Consider the following 18,737-nt stretch of genomic DNA (forward strand, 5'->3'; position numbering starts at 1 on the left):
AACAAAATAAGAAGATGTTACATATATGAAAACATATCAAAACATGTAAGACAGCATAAAACATAAGAAGGTGAGAAGGTATTACAATAAGAGAGTAGGGAAGGAAGGTATTATTATTATCATTGTTAAAAGAAATAATAATAATACTGTTCCTAAAAAGAAGGTTTTACCCATTAACCTAACTAAAAGCCTGCGAAAAAAGATATGTTTTTAGTCTGTTTTTAAAGGAAGACACTGTTGTAACAGACCTGAGTTCATGTGGTAGAGAATTCCAAAGAGTAAGACCATAATGGCTGAAGGCACCATGAGCTGATTTAGTATTTATTCTAGGTATGGTGAGAAGACCTTTATTTGATGATCTCAAGGGTCTGTCTGACGTGTATTCAGAGAGCATGTCAACAACGTAGGAGGGAACTAGGCCATTCATAGCTTTAAAAACAATAAGAAGTATTTTAAAATCAATTATTTGCTTTATTGGGAGCCAGTGAAGAGAAATTAAAATGGGAAGATTGAATGTTAATAATCTTGGATTTAAAATATGAGGCAAATTCATTGCATTTTTGTGAAGAGTGGAGTTCAGCAGGTATTGGTCTGAAGAAATTGACCAGTTTATCAATTGTGCTGAACAGAAACTTAGAGTTATTGAGATTTTCGCTAATAATTTGAGAAAAGTAATGCTGTCTAGATGTTTTTATTTCTTTGTTAAATTTACTGAGCAAGTCTTTATAGAGAATATAATCAGCCTGCAATTTGGCCTTACGCTATTTGCACTCAAATTTATGACAGGTTCTTTTTAGTGCCTTCACTCTTTCCACATTCCTCCAAGGTGCTTTTGATTTACCAGAAATTATCTTGGTTTTTACAAGTGCAATATCATCTAAAATGTGTGTCACTGAAAGATTAAAATTATTAACTAAATTGTCACACGAAGACAATGAGGACAAATTAAAAACAGTAAAATCAGAATTAAAATCAGAATGTGACCAGGTACTGCTAGCAGAGTTAGTATATCTAGTGATAAACTTATCAGATGTGTCTGCACAGATGGTGCACCTTTTAACTGATTTTAGACCAGGTACATGTTTGGCTACCCAAGCAACACTGAAAAAAATACAAAAATTATCTGAAATGCCAACATCTAGAGTGCAGTTTAGGGTTATTATATCAAGGCCTTTGGAAATGACCAGGTCAAGTGTGTGACCCTGATTATGAATAGGTCTGACAGTGTGCCGTGTGAAATCAAATGTTGATAACATGTCAGTAAACTGGTTGACGAAATGGTCTGTGGTGTTATCAATATGAATGTTGAAATCGCCAGAGATAAGGATTGAGTCAAATTCAATAGTTATTTTAAATAAAAGCTCACCAAATTCAGATATAAAGCCTTTTTTAAGACTTGGAGGGTGGTAAACTGTGAGTACCAGACAGGGATTTGCAGATTTCATTACCAAGGCTAAATACTCAAAAGTAGAGTAAGAACCAAATAAGACGCTATTACGTGATAAAATATCTGAAAAAATGGCAGCAACACCACCACCCTTTTTGTTTGACCTGGTAAAATATGAAAATGAGAAATCAGATGGAGAAGCTTCAATCAGTTCCTTGCTACCAGTTTCATCGAGCCAAGTCTCAGTAAGGAGAATACAATCAAGCCTATGTGATGTTATGAGATCATTAATAATGTAGGTTTTAAAAAAGTAAGGGATCTGACATTGAGAAGTGCAAACTTTAAGGTGCTTGCAGAATAGTTGAAGTTGTCAGCTGTGGCAGAGTCAGGCCTGCTGTAGCTAGAGTTTTCCAGAGACTGGGTTTGAGAGTCGGAGCACACAGTGAGAGTCGGAGCACACAGTGGCAGGACCCACACTGTTAGAACTGGATTTAGTGATGGGAGACACATAGGTCTGGATCGGGTCTTGCCGTGGTGCATATCAGAATGAATTAAAGACTATAAACTGGATGAAATTAGCAGTCAACTGCTTTGTTCCCTTTCTATTTGAGTGCACACCATCAGCTCTGTACAGTCTTGAGTTAGTCCAAAAGTAATCGAAGTTGGAGATGAAGTCATATCCTGCAGCAGAACAGAAGTTTTTCAGCCAGTGGTGAAGACTGAACGGTCGACTAAATCGTTCAGAGTTTTTGGAGAGATTGGCAATAGGGCCAGACATGATACAACGTCTTCCCAGACTCTCAACTGTGTAGCACAGGGACTCCAGGTCTGCATGTAATTTGCTGGAGTTCCTGGCCATGATGTCATTTGCTCCCACGTACGTTAAAACAAAATTAAACAAAATTAAAAGTGGGATGCAGGTCAGTGAGAGTTGGAATGAGTTCAATTAGATCGATTACCTTGCCACCAGAGAGACAGTAGGTGATAGCACCAGGAAGAGTTAAGTGTCTGACGATAGAATCACCTACTATCAAAATTTCCGGATTGCTGCTTACCATACAGTTGTTGTAGGTGGCAAGTTTCGGTGAAAGGTGGTGCTGGGCGCTGACCAGGCTAGCTCGGTTAGCATCAGCGTTGGTTGAGCTCTGCGGTGTCCAGTGGAGCAGCACCCTGGCCGGAGGGACCAAAGCCAGGTGGAGGCTGGAGGACCACCGGAGCGACTGGAGCTCTGGGTGTTGCAGCAGGAGCTCTACTACTGTCCTCCGGTGATGAAGTACACAGTCGAGGGCATTTTTCAGAGGGAGAGTTGGCTCTAGAGCTGGACTTGCTGCACGGAGATCTGCGCCTTTTGGAAATAACACTAGGTGTAACTTTGCATTTTCCATCAGCACAGTCCACATTCAGCAGCAGTGAAGGTGACTGTGGAGGAGCAGCCAAAGGAGTAAAGAAGTTACACAGCTTCAAATCTGTGGAATCATCCTGGGAGTCATAGAGAGGAAGGGACAGTCTACTGAGGCCCAGGTGGAACAGCCAGGAGATGGGTCAACTGTGTCAGGGCAATTTACCTTCACCGTTAAACTGGTGGACTTGGGAAGCTCCAGCAAGGCTAGCCAGGAGCTGAGGTCAGTCTGCCACTGGAGAAGAACAGAGATGAGCTGCTTGATGGAGGCCAGTTCACCCTTGATCTCAGAGATAAACAAAGAGGTGACCATGCTTGGAAGTACGGTATAGCCTCGGTTTCACCAGAAACCACACCAGCAAGGAGGTAAGTATCCCATATAGAAAGGAGTAGAGTGACCGGCTAGCCCAGCCACCAGGCTAAAAACATACCTAGCTAAGCTAGCAGCAGTTGAAGCAGTCCAGTCAGCTACATCCTTAGGGGCATGTTTGCGCTATTGACTCTATATAAAGATGGACATCATGAAAGCTCCCCAGAAATCATCTTGTCACCGCCTAGTGGCTGGCTGCAGCATAGGTCATAAGTCCTGCCCCCTCCATTTTAGTGAATGGGATATGAGCCAAACTAAAAAATCAAGGTACACGTCAAATAAATTTCCAAATGTTTTTGTCATTTTATGTAGTTCTTATCACGCTGATGTTTGTCCAAGTGATCATGTTTCTGATAAATTGGTTTTTAATTAGTTATTTGGCGATATAAAAAGGGGGTGTGATGTCATGTCATGGTTAGGCAGGTTCTCTCCCTCATTCTTATTGTCTCCCACAGTTTTCCCTTCCTTGGTGTTTGTTGTTTGTCCCATATTGGTCTCTGTTTCTGTTTCTGTGTCTGTTCTGTGTCTCAGCCTGGGAGCATGGCAATCAGCTCACCGGCACACCTGCTGCCCATCCACACAGCAGGAGCCTGCAGTATTTAAACCCCGGTCCTGCACTCCACTCTTCACCAGATCATTCCGTATACTATGTGGTATAACGCATTGGCCTATTTTTCAAGTAAGAAGTTACTCTCTTGTGTAGCGTTACCTGACTAATCCTGTTTCTCTGTGCCTCAGGATCATCGCCTCCAATCCTTCCAGTCTGCCTGCTCAGCTCTCTACAATAAACTGCCTTTTGTCTGAGCTCTTACAATGCCTCTGTGTCTGAGCTCTACCTCTAGGTCCAGTATTATTGACATTTAAATTTAACAGAACGATCAGACCCAGAAACAACAAACATTCAAAGAGTACTCTCCAGTCAAGGGATCTTATTCAGACAGCATGAACAGTTACTTTGAACCCTCTCCAAGAGCAGCCAAGCCATGGTAAAACAAATAACCCAGTTCACCAACCAATTTCCCCTGTTATCATATCTGCTTACTCTGCCATTGCCTATGAGTTGACACCCACCTCTGCTGTCCCAACACAACAGCAGCCAGCCCTGTCTCAACCATCTACCTCCTCACCTGCAAGATACAGTGATACAGATTTTGTACTTTCCCACTTTTGGTATCTACACATTCAGGTAGTTCCAGTCTGATGGGGCCAGGTCTGTGTATTAGGTTAGAATACAGACATAACATTAGAAGGTGGTATAGCTTAATGGACTTCTTTAAACTTCATTATGGAAATAAACCATATAATGACAAAGTATAATCTTCTAACCAGTTATTTTCTAAATGTACTGTAATCTTCTATAATCTTATCCTTGCCTAATTTCATTCCTCCATCTCTGACAGGCTTTTCCTTTTTGCTCACAGGAATCATTAAAGTAAAAGGAAGTGTCTCTTCCAATTTGACTTTGCTGGTCTTTCTTTAACAAAAAAGGGGTGTCCAAAATGGGGACAGTTCGGTAAAATTACATAATGTCAATATGGAGGGAAAAGGTAGCCTAAGAGATTGGTGTTACTCTGGTTTTCTAATTGTCAACAAATCCCATGAAAAGACCAAAACCGACAATGTGTCTGTCCATCTCTCATTTCAGACTTCCCTACCCTGTCTGTGGCTCTCAGCTCCAAGCCCATTGTTTCCTACTGAAGATCTACATCTTTAAAACACCAAAATAAAAACTATATACAAATAAACATAGTTTCATTTTTTAAAAAAAGGCTTAGTAATAACATAAAACGGCTGATCTCTGTAGTTTTTAACAAACATTAATCAAACAGGATGAAATATTGACTTTGTTGGGAACTTTTTTCAGCAGTGGATTTATCTATATTTGGTGCTCTAGTGAGTATTTCTGGCAGCAGGACGGGGTGTGTGGGATTTCATGACAATAAGAAAAACAGAATATCATCATACTTTTTCTTTAATGCATCAGTTTGGGGTGTTTTTACAGATTTAAAGCAATACTCCACTCAAAATCTACCTTTTGGGCACACTCCCCCGACTTGACAGTGGTTTTACAAAGTTTCCTCATTAATGGAGATCAGCAGCTGTGGTACACTTGAATTCAGTCATGTCCAATGGACAAAAAATGGGGAATAAAATCAGCTAACCATCCATGGACCTCTCAATATTATAAATCTATACTATATATTAAAGGGGCAGATATAGTAAAAAAAACAGACATGGACATTGGACGTGCATACAGTTATACAAGGTTGTCTATTGACTTTGTACACACACATTTGTCAGTGGGTGCAGTTTGTGCGTACAGTCTATGCACTCATATACTTTGAGCTGTGTGCGGAGTCTCGTGGACATGGGCAGATGATTTTATGTCACATGGACCTTTGCAGTCTTGTGTATGTGGAAACCATAATTTCAGCTTAATTGTATGTGGCATATACTATATACAGATCATGATTATGCACTTATATACATAATAATCAACAGGAAATGATACAATACATACTGTCCATTGTCAATACCACTGCGACCTAGGAATGCTACTGGCAGTTCTACCTTTCAAACAGACAGCAAAATATTTAAAGATCCCCTCCAGAATTAAGACATTTAAAAATACTCAATTTCTCCAATTTGGAACCATGTGTGTCTGACATGTTTTTTTCACAAATAAGTATACTTACCGCATTGAAATCCTTAAAATTAAAAAATTCTCTCTCTCTCATTCATATATATATATATATATATATATATATATATATATATATATATATATATATATATATATCCACAAGTTTCCACATCATACTTGTGTAAGTTGAATATTGGACCAGGATTAGCTTCCGAACTATTTTTGATGTCAAAAATCAGGCTTGTAGGCCCACCCCTTAAAATCAGATTTTCAATGAGCACAGAGAACCTTTCCCCTTCAAGTCACTGTTGCCTATTTTACTTTAAAACTGTAAACCCATTATTTTCACAATGTCCAAGCATTCATGATATTTCTTATTAATGATGGTCCTGTCAGCTTGTATCATATTTCTAAAACCATTCAAGAAACAGTTCAACAGTTTATATGATTCATGATAAGTCAGTTCTTCTAATAACAACCTTCATATTAACACTTCATGATGTTTAAGCATACAACCTTCAATAGTTCAACTTTCTCAAACTATCTACACATCTTAAACCATCTACTGAAATAAAGTTTAATACTATAGTGAAAGGAAATAAAGTTAGGCACACTTATGTGATTAGATTACTTTCAGAAACATATTTAAATATAAGTTGAACATAACTGTTACTTCATAATGTAAAAGCATTCAATGTGACTATTTAACAATAAAAGAAACTTTAAACTTAACATTATCTTTACATTCCTATTACTTCAGAAACTTCATTCTTTCAACACAACTACTCTAATTTAACTACTAAAATATGATTGTCTATGAGGTTAATAGATCACAAGTTAAACACTTAAAATACAAATACATGGTTATCAAACATTCATTAACTCCTCACATAAGGGATTTTAACTCTTATCAGTAGAGGGTAGTATTGTTACCTGTAGCATAAGAGGTTAATAAAATCTAAGTCCTGTATCTCTCTAATAGATAGTCATACATATATGAAAGTTATACCATTCTTCTTGTACTTACACGACAAATAACATGATATAAGCTGCATAATGATTAGACATTTAATTTACATGAATTTCAGGTTTGCCTCAGATTTGCAGGAAGGCTTCCCATAGTCCTCAGGAATGTGGGTTAGTTTATGGTTTTGGTGATAAGAGTCGGTCCTCCATCTAAGGTGGGAGTTGTTTTCCTCCAGTCCAAGTGGCCTTCATGCTTTTAGTTCGTGTCATATTTCAACTTATCGAAATGGTTTCTAAGGAGGTCTTTCTGAGTCTGTTGAGCATCACTGATCAAACCCCCATTTAGGGTTACAATGGTCAGTTCTGCAGGCCAAGGGTGTGCTCTTACAAACTTAGGAATCCAGGGAGCCTGTCTCTTTTTTTCCTTAAGAATCAAAGATTAGTTAACACAATTAAAGAACAAGTGGTCGTCCTCCTACAAGGGGGACTTTAATATTTATAAATTTATTTATGCTTTAAGATTCAATTTTCCCGTTTTGTCTTTGAAGACCTCTCTGGAGCAGTCTTGCCACCATTACACAATTTACTGTAATGTTTTGCAGCTGTGAGTAGGTCCTATATGTCTTGGGTTTGGACATTGCATTATGGGGCAAAAGTGTCCATCACCAGTACACATTAGTGTGTTGAATAGACACAGCTATAGTTTCCCAGGATATGGCAAAATGTTGAACTGTCCCTTTAAAGAGTCTTCAGTAGAATCCATTGACGGCAGATGAATGCACCACTGGCTTTTTATAGAGTCACACTCTTGTCACATCAGGCAGAAATAAAGAGTTACAGACAGACAGTTTCAAACACATTTCCAGCCTCTTCCTGTTATTATACAGATAGCTACAAACACACTATCCTGCAGTATGTGAGGATTTAAATATACCACAAAAGCATTTGGATTACACTCAAAGCTTTATTAACAATTTTTGTGGCTGCAGATTACTTTCTATTACTTTCTAATCCTGCCCCCCTAACACATACACACACACACACTCACACGCTCACCACACATACCTTTCTAGTATCAGGATTCTATTGTCCTATATTGCTGGTGAATGATGATAATATGCTTAAACACAGTAGGTGCTCCAGATTTGGGTTCAATGAGGTGTGCAGAGCACAGGTTGCCTTAGTGATGGGAGAACCGTTACCCAACAGGCTCTTCCTCATTTAATCTAGTCATTCCCAGCCCCAGCACTCAGCCTCAGGGAGTCCTGCTGAGAAAATGGCTGAGTAAACGCCTGGGGCGGAGCGCTCCACTATCCATCAAATGAGAATTTGTCCTCCCTGTTTCAAGGCCACTGCGATAACCTTACCCTGCAATATTTCTCATGGGGTCGTTTTTTTTGTCCTGGTTAAAGATGTGATGAGTTGGTGAAAGCACAAACCTTTAGTTCAGGCCTCTGTGTCCTCCTCACGCCTCTCTGTTTCTTAATTAACCCTGTCCCTGCCACATCTCTACACACTGGTCATCTGCTCTCCCTGCTTCTATCTGTGTCTTAAAGGAGTAGACCAGCATTTTGGGAGAGAAACTTCAGTTCTTTCACATTCCTGGCACCTCAAAAATACTAAAAGTAATTAGGGGGTGCTATAGAGCTGCTGTGCCACACCCAAGCCCCTTTGTGATATCAAATTGAAAGACTTACTAGTTTGTACAGGCTTACAAAGTTTCGTGACTTTTTGCACACTCTAAAAGCCTCAAACAATTGTACATAAATTGAAAATTGATGCACAAAATCCAAAATAGTTGACTTCCTGTTGGGTGAACCCCCCCCCCCCCCCCCCCCCCAAAATGATGACCCCACCAAATTTCATGCACAACAAAGAAAACTTCCTGTTGCCAGTAGGTGGCGCTATTACTATGATTCAGTATTGGCCTGTACATGTCTTCAGTACATCAGACCGGGACTCTTATCAAACATGTGAAATTTAGGTAAGATCTGATGATGAGGAGTCAAGTTACAACAGTTTGTTTCAGAATTGTGAAACATTGAAATTCGCCACATTGCCACAAGTTTGATAACTTTTCATCACAATGGTGTTTAGATGACAACGACCAAATTTGAAGTTGCTCAGATTAAATTTTTAGGAGGAGTCTGTTTAAATACACCTGGAAATGGCAAAAATTGCACAGTAAATTAAAAATGGCCAACTTCCTTTTGGATTTAGGGTATGGCTCCAAGAGGCTCTTTTGTGTGTCTGGACATTGTTGGGACGGGCAGTAGTGTGTTTGGTTATTAGCAATTATTAATAATTATCATAGATAATTATCATAGATAATTATGAATGATGAAATCAAGATATTGTTAACCTTAATCAATAATTCGGGCACCAACTGTCGGATTTGTGAGGAGCAGTTGATTATTTTCAATAATTATCAATTATCAAAGATAATTAACTAATTATAACAATTAATAGAATTATTAATATGAATTAACAAATACGGGGCACCACCCGGAAACCGGGTCCAATAACCAAAGAAGGTAGTCTCATAAATGAGAGTTCACCTAGAATGTTAATATCTGAGAGATGTCAACATTCAAGGGTGAACAAAGAAGGGTTGAATTCGAGCTCTGACTCCTTCAATCAGCCACTTTTCACAATATGTTACACACAATAATGACAAAAGAACTTCTCTTTAAAGACATAACAGTGTTTATTAAACTTAGCAAAAGTTAACAAATGCTTCATTCAATAAACAACTATTCTAAAATCTAATTCTACCAAACAAAACACAACAGCGATGTACAGGGTTGGACACATGCAGGGAAATGTGTGTGTGTGTGTGTGTGCGTGTGTGTGTGTGTGCGACAAGATGGCGATGGGGCCTGACGTGATGACGTTGTCGGTCTGCGACGCGGACGTGATTATTGGAGGAAGTCACTTCACGCGAGAACCGAATGGCGGGAGTACGGCAGTGTCTTGGTTAGACAGAAGCAAGACGGCGCCGCCTGGTGGTCAGCCTCTTGCACTCACCCAATTCTGTGAAAAACACACATGTCTGATGGTGGATAAGGAAAGACAAAGCAAAGCTTTGTCCAACGTTATCTTACCATCAGATGTGCAAAAAGATGTCAGTGCGTGTATGTGTGTGTGCGCGCGTGTATGTGTTGAAAAGTCAAAAGGAGAGGGAAGAAGAGGAGAAAACAATTGTGAGAGGGAGAGAAGCGGTTCCTTTGTCCACAGTGAGCGAACATACAGACGGCAGTCTGTGACGCACGTTGTCTGGTTTCTGATCGACAAAGCAACTTACTTTCTCACTCACAGTGGCACAAACACAGCAAACACAAAACAAAACAGTCTAGCGTGGTGAACACAACTAAACAGGCAGCAAATTTAAAATACTCCTCAGAGTAAAGCAGAGAGAAATGGACTCAGCGGTCTGTCAATTCACACAACAAAACAATAGCAATAAAGCTAAAAAGCTAAATGCTTAACAACAGCAACTGATGCTGAAAAGAACACACAACTAACACTGCCTCTGCCCAGACTTATGCCTCTTACTTGGTCGCTTCAGAAAGCGAGCAGGGTGTGTAAGTAGTCCGTCTTTCTGTCCGGCTTTGTCATTGGCTCAGATGCAGACAGCGAAAAGCACGGCAGCTGGCTCTCAGCGGCATGGCGGAGAGAACAGCAGAGTCGACTCGGTGAAGAAGAGCGGGGCAGAGAAGTTCCACATCTTCCTGAAGAAACTTTGTGTCTTCCTTCTCAAGGGAATTTGAGGACGCTGGTTGCAGCAGCGGTCTCTCTCGGATCCAGGGATTGTGTTCAGGTGAACATGGGCGAAGTCTCGTCTCGTCCGGCGAGGGGAGTCTTCGGTTAGGGGAAAAACACGTGCGTGGGGTACCCCCTTTAGTCAGGCTGACTCACAGAGGAACAGAAGTTACCCCTAGCTCAGTGACATGGGAAAGGTATGTGCTTCAGGGCACATTCAATGAGAGACTGTATGTTGACTGTTTCCTGCTGAGGTGTGAAAATTGCAAAGCATCCTTGGAAATGGAGTTTGCAATGGACTCCCATTGTCTGTAAAGAGCATTTTGGCGCTATTCCTTTGTCTCGGGGGAAACAAAGGAAAAAGCACCTTGTGGTCAGGCCTCACAGGTTACATGTAGGCCTTCTCTGTGTGACCTCGTGGTTTTAGGCCCTACAACATGATATATGTACCTACCAAATTTCATTAATCTATGTCAAATTTAAAGGTGCTTTTAATTTGAAATTTTTTAGGGGGCACTTTTGCCACACCCAGGTTCAAGACCCATATAAAATATCAAGTTTCGACGCGTGTGCCAAGTCACATGAATTTTCAGGAATCCCTAGCCCTTCAAAAACAGCTTCCTGTTTCATGGTGATTATAGCTTATTCAGCAAAGTTTCAGGAGCAGGACCACACTTCAACTACACCACTTCCAGCATTCCTATAAATACCACCTAACCCCCTCTTCCTCTTTTGCTCTCGTATTCTGTGCATCATGTGCATGCAGTTTCAGTCTAGCTTTTCAGAAATAAGCTCAAGCTTGCAAAGCACCAGATATTAGCTGTTTTGTCACAGATTTCTCAACAGATAAATCGTACTTCACGCCTAACCGCATGATGGCATTATCAAAAACTTGATCAAATGCTGCAATTTTGATTTCAAAAAGTCAACTCACCATGGATCATGAACTACAGATCATCCCCTCCAATTTGGATGAAGATTTGTTTGAAACTGTTTTCCTCCAGCCCTGACACAGCAGTCAGACCACACCCAAGTGTCCCAGTGGAGCCGCTGTGCTCAGCGGTGCACGTACCGGCCTCGCAGGGACCTCCACACATGCTCCCCTAATGTGACTCTGACTCCTGGTAGATCTCCTTTCAACGAGGGCCAAAAACAGTGGTATAGCCACGAGAGCAGGCGGCTTCAGCTCTCTCCTTATCGGCTGCCTCTCTACAGTGACCATGGCAAACCCATTGTGCGCCCTCCTCTTGATCCAGCTGTCCATCCACAAGCGGAGCCTGACATATGAGACTGAACGGTTGCCCCTGTAAGGGAAGGAATTCCTTTCAACCACAGCAACAATAAAGCCAGACTGTTTCATCTCTACTCAGAGGCAACAACAATCACCTAACCCATGACTGAACCTCCTGTGTTTCAGGATTCCTCGCCACCAGAGTTGGCAAATGTGATGTCACAGAGCCTCCACTGCCTCCACGGCCACAGCCTGCATCATCGGCCCCCCGGTGGGGGACAGGTTGTATTTTGCCATGTGCAGCAAACATCACCAAAACCTTTCTAGCAGCTTCAAGTTCCTCACTCTACACAAACTTCCCAGTAAACAAACCACTGGCACCAGGATGCCAGGTTTGCATCATCTCTCATTCACCTCAACAACCCTTTTCTTACATGATCAATTTAAAGTCATTACTGGCAGTGCGATAACAGGCTCTAATTATTCCATCCCCCATGTATCTCTGGTTTCTGTGAGTGGCACCAGGTTGCCAATTTCTTATTCTATTCTCCATCAATTTCATTTAGAAGGGAAAAGTCAGCTATTCTCGCTACACTTTAGAAACCTCCTGCCGTTTCAACTATAGACACTGGGTTGCCAGTTACTAATACAACTAATTTAATGTCACTTCAGTAATGCCTACCGTCACTTGCACGGAGTTGCAAATTACTAATAGAACTAATCCAACATATCTTCAGCAACTTTTATTGATACATACATCTGGTTAAAACTGATCTCTCGTCACCCTAGTCACCTTAGTAACACCTGCAATTACATGCACCGGGTTGCAAGTTTAATACAACTAATGTCTCTAATGTCACTTTGGTAATGCCTACCGTTACTTGAACCAGGTTGCAAGTTACTACTACAACTATAGTGTCACTTTAACATCTGTACCCACTGGCACCTCTAACATTGCTTTAGTAACATCTAGCTACTGATACCAGCTTGCCAGTTACTAAACTAATCTAATGCCACTTTAGTAACATCTACAACTACTGGCACTGGTTTGTCAGTTACTATACAATTAATTTAACGTCACTTCAGTAACATCTACCATCACGTACATTGGGATTGCAAGTTACCATACAACTAATCTAAAGTCACAAACATCACAACATCATCATCACTGTGGCTGTTTCTGCTTGTATTATTCCTCCATGCAGTATTTCTAACTGATCCACTGAACAAAGAGCTACAAATACGTTGCTGTGTTGTTGTTTCGACCAGTTTTTAGCATTGCTAACGAAGCTCTGCAACTTCAGAATGCATTTCACTTCCTGTATATTCTTCACAATAAAAGTCTCCCGTTATTTTGTAATTTAAAAGCTTTCAATTTGAAGTGGTAAAGCAGGAAATGTTGGGTTTGCATCGGCGGTAACTTAACACGACTTTGATACGGCAGCCCCTCAGCAGCTTCTGAAAAGCTGGCCAATCAGAACAGAGTGGGTTTATCGGGAAGGGGGCCTGTTAGGACTGTTTAGAGACAGGCTGAACTGAGGGGCGGCATAAAGGACCAGTCTAAGATAAATAAGGAGTTTTTCGAACTGTGAATCATGCAGAGCTACTTTAGTGGAGTCCAAAAGTAAAATTTTAGAGTTGGGAAGCATAATAGCATAATAATAAAGTGACTGGACAAGACCATGATCGTAACCTTAACCGAGTGCTACCAGTGTCTAAACATAAAAATGCAACATTTTAATCATGCTGTAGTTACTATCACTGGCTAATAGACTGCAAGATTGCATATTTTGGCAGAAAGCAAATAAAATACATGATCAGTAAACATTTTACTGATACTCTCAGTATCAACATTATTTGACTTGCCAGATAAGTTGGTTTACAACATTTCCTCTTGACTAAAAATGGTAATTAGGTTGGCATTCAGTTTCCTTCAAAATATACAGTAGGGTCCAAAAGTCTGAGACCACTTCACTTGAATGGGAAAGCGGTCTCTTTTGAAGGACTAGGTGGATGGATACACTTTTGTTAGTCATGAGTTTTCTTACCCACTGGGCACCTCATCACCCTTCTCTGATCTATGGTTTCCGTAACACTTCAGTTGTTTTGTATTTTCCTCCTCTGCTCTGCTAGAGCTATAGTGATCCCATTTTTGGCAGTTTGGAGCAGCATCTGCAGGGGAGAGTGTAAGATAGTGGATTAAACCTCTGGGCGTAAACACTCCATCTACACATATGTAGCAATGTTAAAATCATAAGTTGAAATCTCGCTATACATGGTGAGTTCTGAACATCCAGATCCTGTCAGCATACAGTAGTCTGTCAAGCATGGATTTGTTGGTCTGAGTCAGACGCGGGGGTGTTGAAACGCCAGACGCTCTGGTTTTAGTAGCCCCTGGGCAGCTATGACTGAGGCTCACCTCCAAGCTTCATATAAAAACAAAGGGGCCATTTTACAGCCACTTCCTGCCTGCTTTATTTGCTGTCCAGGGAAATAAACAGGATTCCAGTGAGACAGTCAGCGCTCAATGACACTGTTATGTGGACAGAGGCTGACATTTGGTAGCTCAGTTTCATTACAGCTAATAATTTCTTCAGCCTCACACAAGCCCAGCAACAAGTAATTCTGGTCAACAAGTATTTCCTGAGAAACTGAACAAAGTAGAGAAGAGACAGAAAGTAATATATGTGGGTGTGCTGGTGGTTCAGCATCTAACCTTCTGACTTATCTTCATCAGAAAAATTGCTGGTCTGATAGCTACCTACCTCTGTGGTAAGTCATTAAACATGTTATTGTCATTGTGGTGGTTTAATTGCGGCATTGTGCTTCCTTGGAGGATACCATAATGTGAAGGAGAAGGAACCAAGCAGTTTCCAAGAGAAAAAGTACGAGTAAGTGCACTCACCCCTGTAAAGTCTGTATAAATGCCCCAGTAGGTGTGTGTAAAAGTTCCTTTAGATTTTAGGAAATGGGGATATGGTCTATACTCTACACTCCTGATCACAGCCAAATGTCTGAGGGCAGAGCATGAGTAGGTTAAAGACACCATGAAATGGATACTGTCACTCTATGGAAAACTGAGTCTTTAATGGTGACCTCATCTCGCATTAGGAATCAACATACAATCTAACCAATGAAGCCATCACAAAATTTGAAGCAATCACAGCCCATCCTATAAAATCAAGTAGCTTTTGCCCACCTAAAGGGCCACTTCATCGATTTTCAACCTTATCTCTAGCTATCTGAATAAAGGATATAGGGTGAAAAACAACAACAGTTACTGTTAATGTTCTCTGTGTCTCTGGGGCGCTGCTGCAAAACCTGTTCTTCCAGCACAAGCGCCATAATTTGATGTGTACAGAAATGTAGTTGGGGGCAAGGAGGAACTACAGCTATTTCAGCTTGGATTTCTAGTCTCCACCTCTTATTTTTCTATAGTGGTGCCTTCAAGGACGGTCAAAGGTCTCCCAAAACACTCTACAATGATATGCAAGCAATAGGGAAAAGCAGACACTAAGATAACATACCACTAAATACTTTAAAATATCAGCAAATTTGGAAGAAAACTAGTTTCATGATACAAGGCCGAATATTGTGCTGTAAAATCAGACAAAACAGAGTGTGGAAGAGGAAGCGACCACCGGAGCGGCATCACAGCCGCAGCCTGACACACAAACTTCACAGTGCTGAGTTTCTCTGTGATTCTGCTGACAATGAACCAGAGAATTTTGAGCCTCAGGTGCTGAATCTAACACAAACAAACAACTAGCTTTATAATATAATGTTGGAGCAGAGATGTGGTTGTACTACTACAACTTATGAGGCAAAATATAGTGCTGTGGGATCAGACACAATAGAGTGTAGAAAGCAACCGTAGTAGCTGTAACAGCAGCCGAAAGAGAGGTGCTGCAGCCGGAGAGGCTTTGCAGCATTGACCAGTGAACATCAGTGAGAATGGAGACAGAACAGAAAAGTCTGCGCTGCAACAAACTTCGCGGTGCTTTGGTAAACCTAACTTTGTTTTCTGTCAGAATATTATATCAGACTTTGCCAACTCTGAAATCATGGCTGTGGCTCAGGAAGTTGGTCATCCACTGATCAGAGGGTTGGTGGTTCGATCCCGGCTCCTCCAATCCACATGTCAAGGTGTCCTTTGGCAAGATACTGAACCTCAAATCGCAAAGTGATAAAGTGATTGTGTGTGTGAATGGGTGAGTGAGCATTAAAAACACAATAAAGTGCTATATCGCTCCCGATGAGCCGACTGGCACCTTGCACGGCAGCCTCTGCTATCAGTGTATGAATGTGTGTGTGAATAGGTGAATGCTGGCATGTGTTGTAAAGTGCTTTCAGTGGTCAGTGGACTAGAAAAGCTCTATATAAATGCAGTCCATTTGCCATTTAAATACAGTGACTTTGTGTTACCTATAACTGCGGCTGCAATCAGCTTGAGCACAATCCGGTCCTGGTTCCTTGTTGTCCAAAATAGGTAAAAGAAACAGTGATTGCTTGTAATTTTCCACCCCTTCATCCGTGATTGTCACCCAAACTGTCAGGGACCAAGCAGTAAGACTTGAGAACACCAGGTGTATAAAGCAAAAAAAGTAATTTACTAACAACTTAATTTCAACTTAACAATTTTTTTTTCAAAATACAAAAATAGGAAAATTAGAATAAAGTAATTTAAAAAACTAGGGCCCTTTAACTAAAATTGAGGTCACCTAAACAAACAGCGACCTAAACTGAGCTCAGCATAACAGACCTGACAAATGACACAGGGGGGTTTATATACACACAGGCTAGCCTACAGATACACACAAGGGGGGCAGGAACAAACAATTAACTCTACATTATAAATTTACCTTAATCTCAACAAAGATTTAAATCAATAAACTATTTACAACCAAACTAACTATCCAAACCAAGAAAAATAAAGTAATTAAAGTTAACTGGATCCCGAAAGGCAAAGCACACAAACTGCTCATGCATCCAGTGTGTCCCAGGCGTAAGAGGCCATTTTTACTGGCGCCGACTCTTTTGGCCAGAGGGAGGACTTGCTAGATCCCTGAAAAAAAAAGACAAAGGTAAAGCATGATTTAATACAAGCAAGATATATTAAAGATAGAATGTTAACCAAAATGCGTGCACTCAAATTAGCAAACAAACTGTCAATAATAAAGTGTGTGCTGTATAAAAACAAAAGACTATGTGTACTGTGATTGTTTGAAATGTTTGTATGTTAAGTGTTAAAAAGAAAACTACTAACACTTAGTGCTCACATGTGGTGTGGCCACCACACAAACAGAGATGAAATGAAAACTGCAAACTCTGAGGTTTTTTGACTGTCCACTTGCACCAACAGCTCTGGCAGCATTGTGGCTTGTAAGTTTGTAACTCCAGCGCGCTGTTTGTGCTACAATCCTTACACACCTGTGCAATATATCCAGACTTGATGAGGAAAAACTTTTTGTAAACGAACATAAGCCTCAGTCAAGAGATATAATACTCATGTTCCGTGAACACACCATCAGTAGCTGATTGGACAGGACCGCGTGCAATGCATTCTGGTTGTTGTAGGATTCCCCCTTAAGAGTGATATGGGAAATCTATAGCCTTTTTCTCAGTTTTCTCTAGTCATAGGGCACCAATTTTAAAAAATAATTGCACATTTCTACTACATACTGTAGGTGACCTTAAGAAATCATCATATTCACAATGGTGAATTTTCCCTTTAACTGATATTCTATTGGTGTAAAGGTCATTTTGTTGTATATTTAAGTTCTTATGGACTGCTAGATCATGATTCAAAACTCAAAAGATCTCAAATTCTCAATTGAAATATAAAAGAAGGGATTTTAGATAAATGGTAAATGTGTCTCTCTTCTATCATTGATGTGTTCTTCTAACACTGGGATCCAGACCTTTGAATCACCACCCGATTTCTAATTCATCCAGTGATTCAAACAGGTCTGGTGTTGTGTTCATTGATGGCTGTTTCCACTAGTTGGTGAAACAATCGATCAGTCAGAGCATTGCAGATAGGATTAAAAATGTTGATGTAATATTCCTACATAGATAACTATCTGGCAACAGCCAAGACAAATAGCCACAAGTTTGGATGAAATTAACACAGCTGTACAGATTGTTGATGTTGTTGTAAATAACAACTCTTAAATCAACTTATTTCTTTGATCGTTGTGAAAAACATTAAGCTATCTGCTCCTATGAACCACTACTGCAGCTTACATGTTGACTGAACATGGTGACGGCGATAGAGATATCGTCATGCAGCTCAGTCTGTCTTTATGTTCCTTGGTGTCACAAAGAGATTATGAAGAAATAACTGATTATGAGCATTAATAGACCAGACTGTAAATGGACCTCATCTGTTATAAATAAAGAAAAATAAAGAGGGAACAGGGTGAAAAAGAGGAGTCTTTAATCATAATATTACAGGGGGATAGTTACTATGTAGTGACTGCATTTCATTCACTTATTAATGAGTAACTGCTAAAATACAGTACATCTCTGTTTTAACTGCTTTTCACTATTTTATTAGGGAAAATCCCTGCATGCACATGCTTATGCACAAATTTGTTACTATAGTTTCCAGATGTTTGAGCATTATTATTTGTACAATTCACTTCCTCAGCAGATGGCCTGAGTAGCAGTACTTATGAATGCTAAAATCACATATTTATCATAGGAGTGTACTGTGGTCGGTCTGTTTTGCTTTCATGCTTTCACACCACAAACGTACCTCACTGGAGTCTGATTGGAAGTGGACTGAGACACACCGTTTATAAAAAGTCTTTGTTCAGTTGTTAAGTCCACAGCAAATCACACACACCCAACACATTACTCTATTCAACCCTGTCATACCATGTATCAATGCATCTGCATTTCTTCTGTTTCTATAATTGTTTCAGATTTTCCCTTTAGTTTGTCTCCCGTCTGTACTAAGCAACAAAAAAATTC

At 40.3% G+C, this 18,737-nt stretch overlaps 1 long non-coding RNA gene across 1 annotated transcript; it reads left to right on the forward strand.

The window, feature by feature from the left end:
• Nucleotides 1–372: 372 nt before the first annotated feature.
• Nucleotides 373–4,616, forward strand: LOC137186682 (uncharacterized). Its single transcript, XR_010929065.1, has 3 exons — nucleotides 373–3,152; nucleotides 3,688–3,809; nucleotides 3,895–4,616. It is a non-coding gene; the product is annotated as an uncharacterized lncRNA (long non-coding RNA).
• Nucleotides 4,617–18,737: the final 14,121 nt, after the last annotated feature.

This window comes from Thunnus thynnus, chromosome 7 (genome assembly GCF_963924715.1).
Source record: "Thunnus thynnus chromosome 7, fThuThy2.1, whole genome shotgun sequence".
Classification (NCBI taxonomy): Eukaryota; Metazoa; Chordata; class Actinopteri; order Scombriformes; family Scombridae; genus Thunnus; species Thunnus thynnus.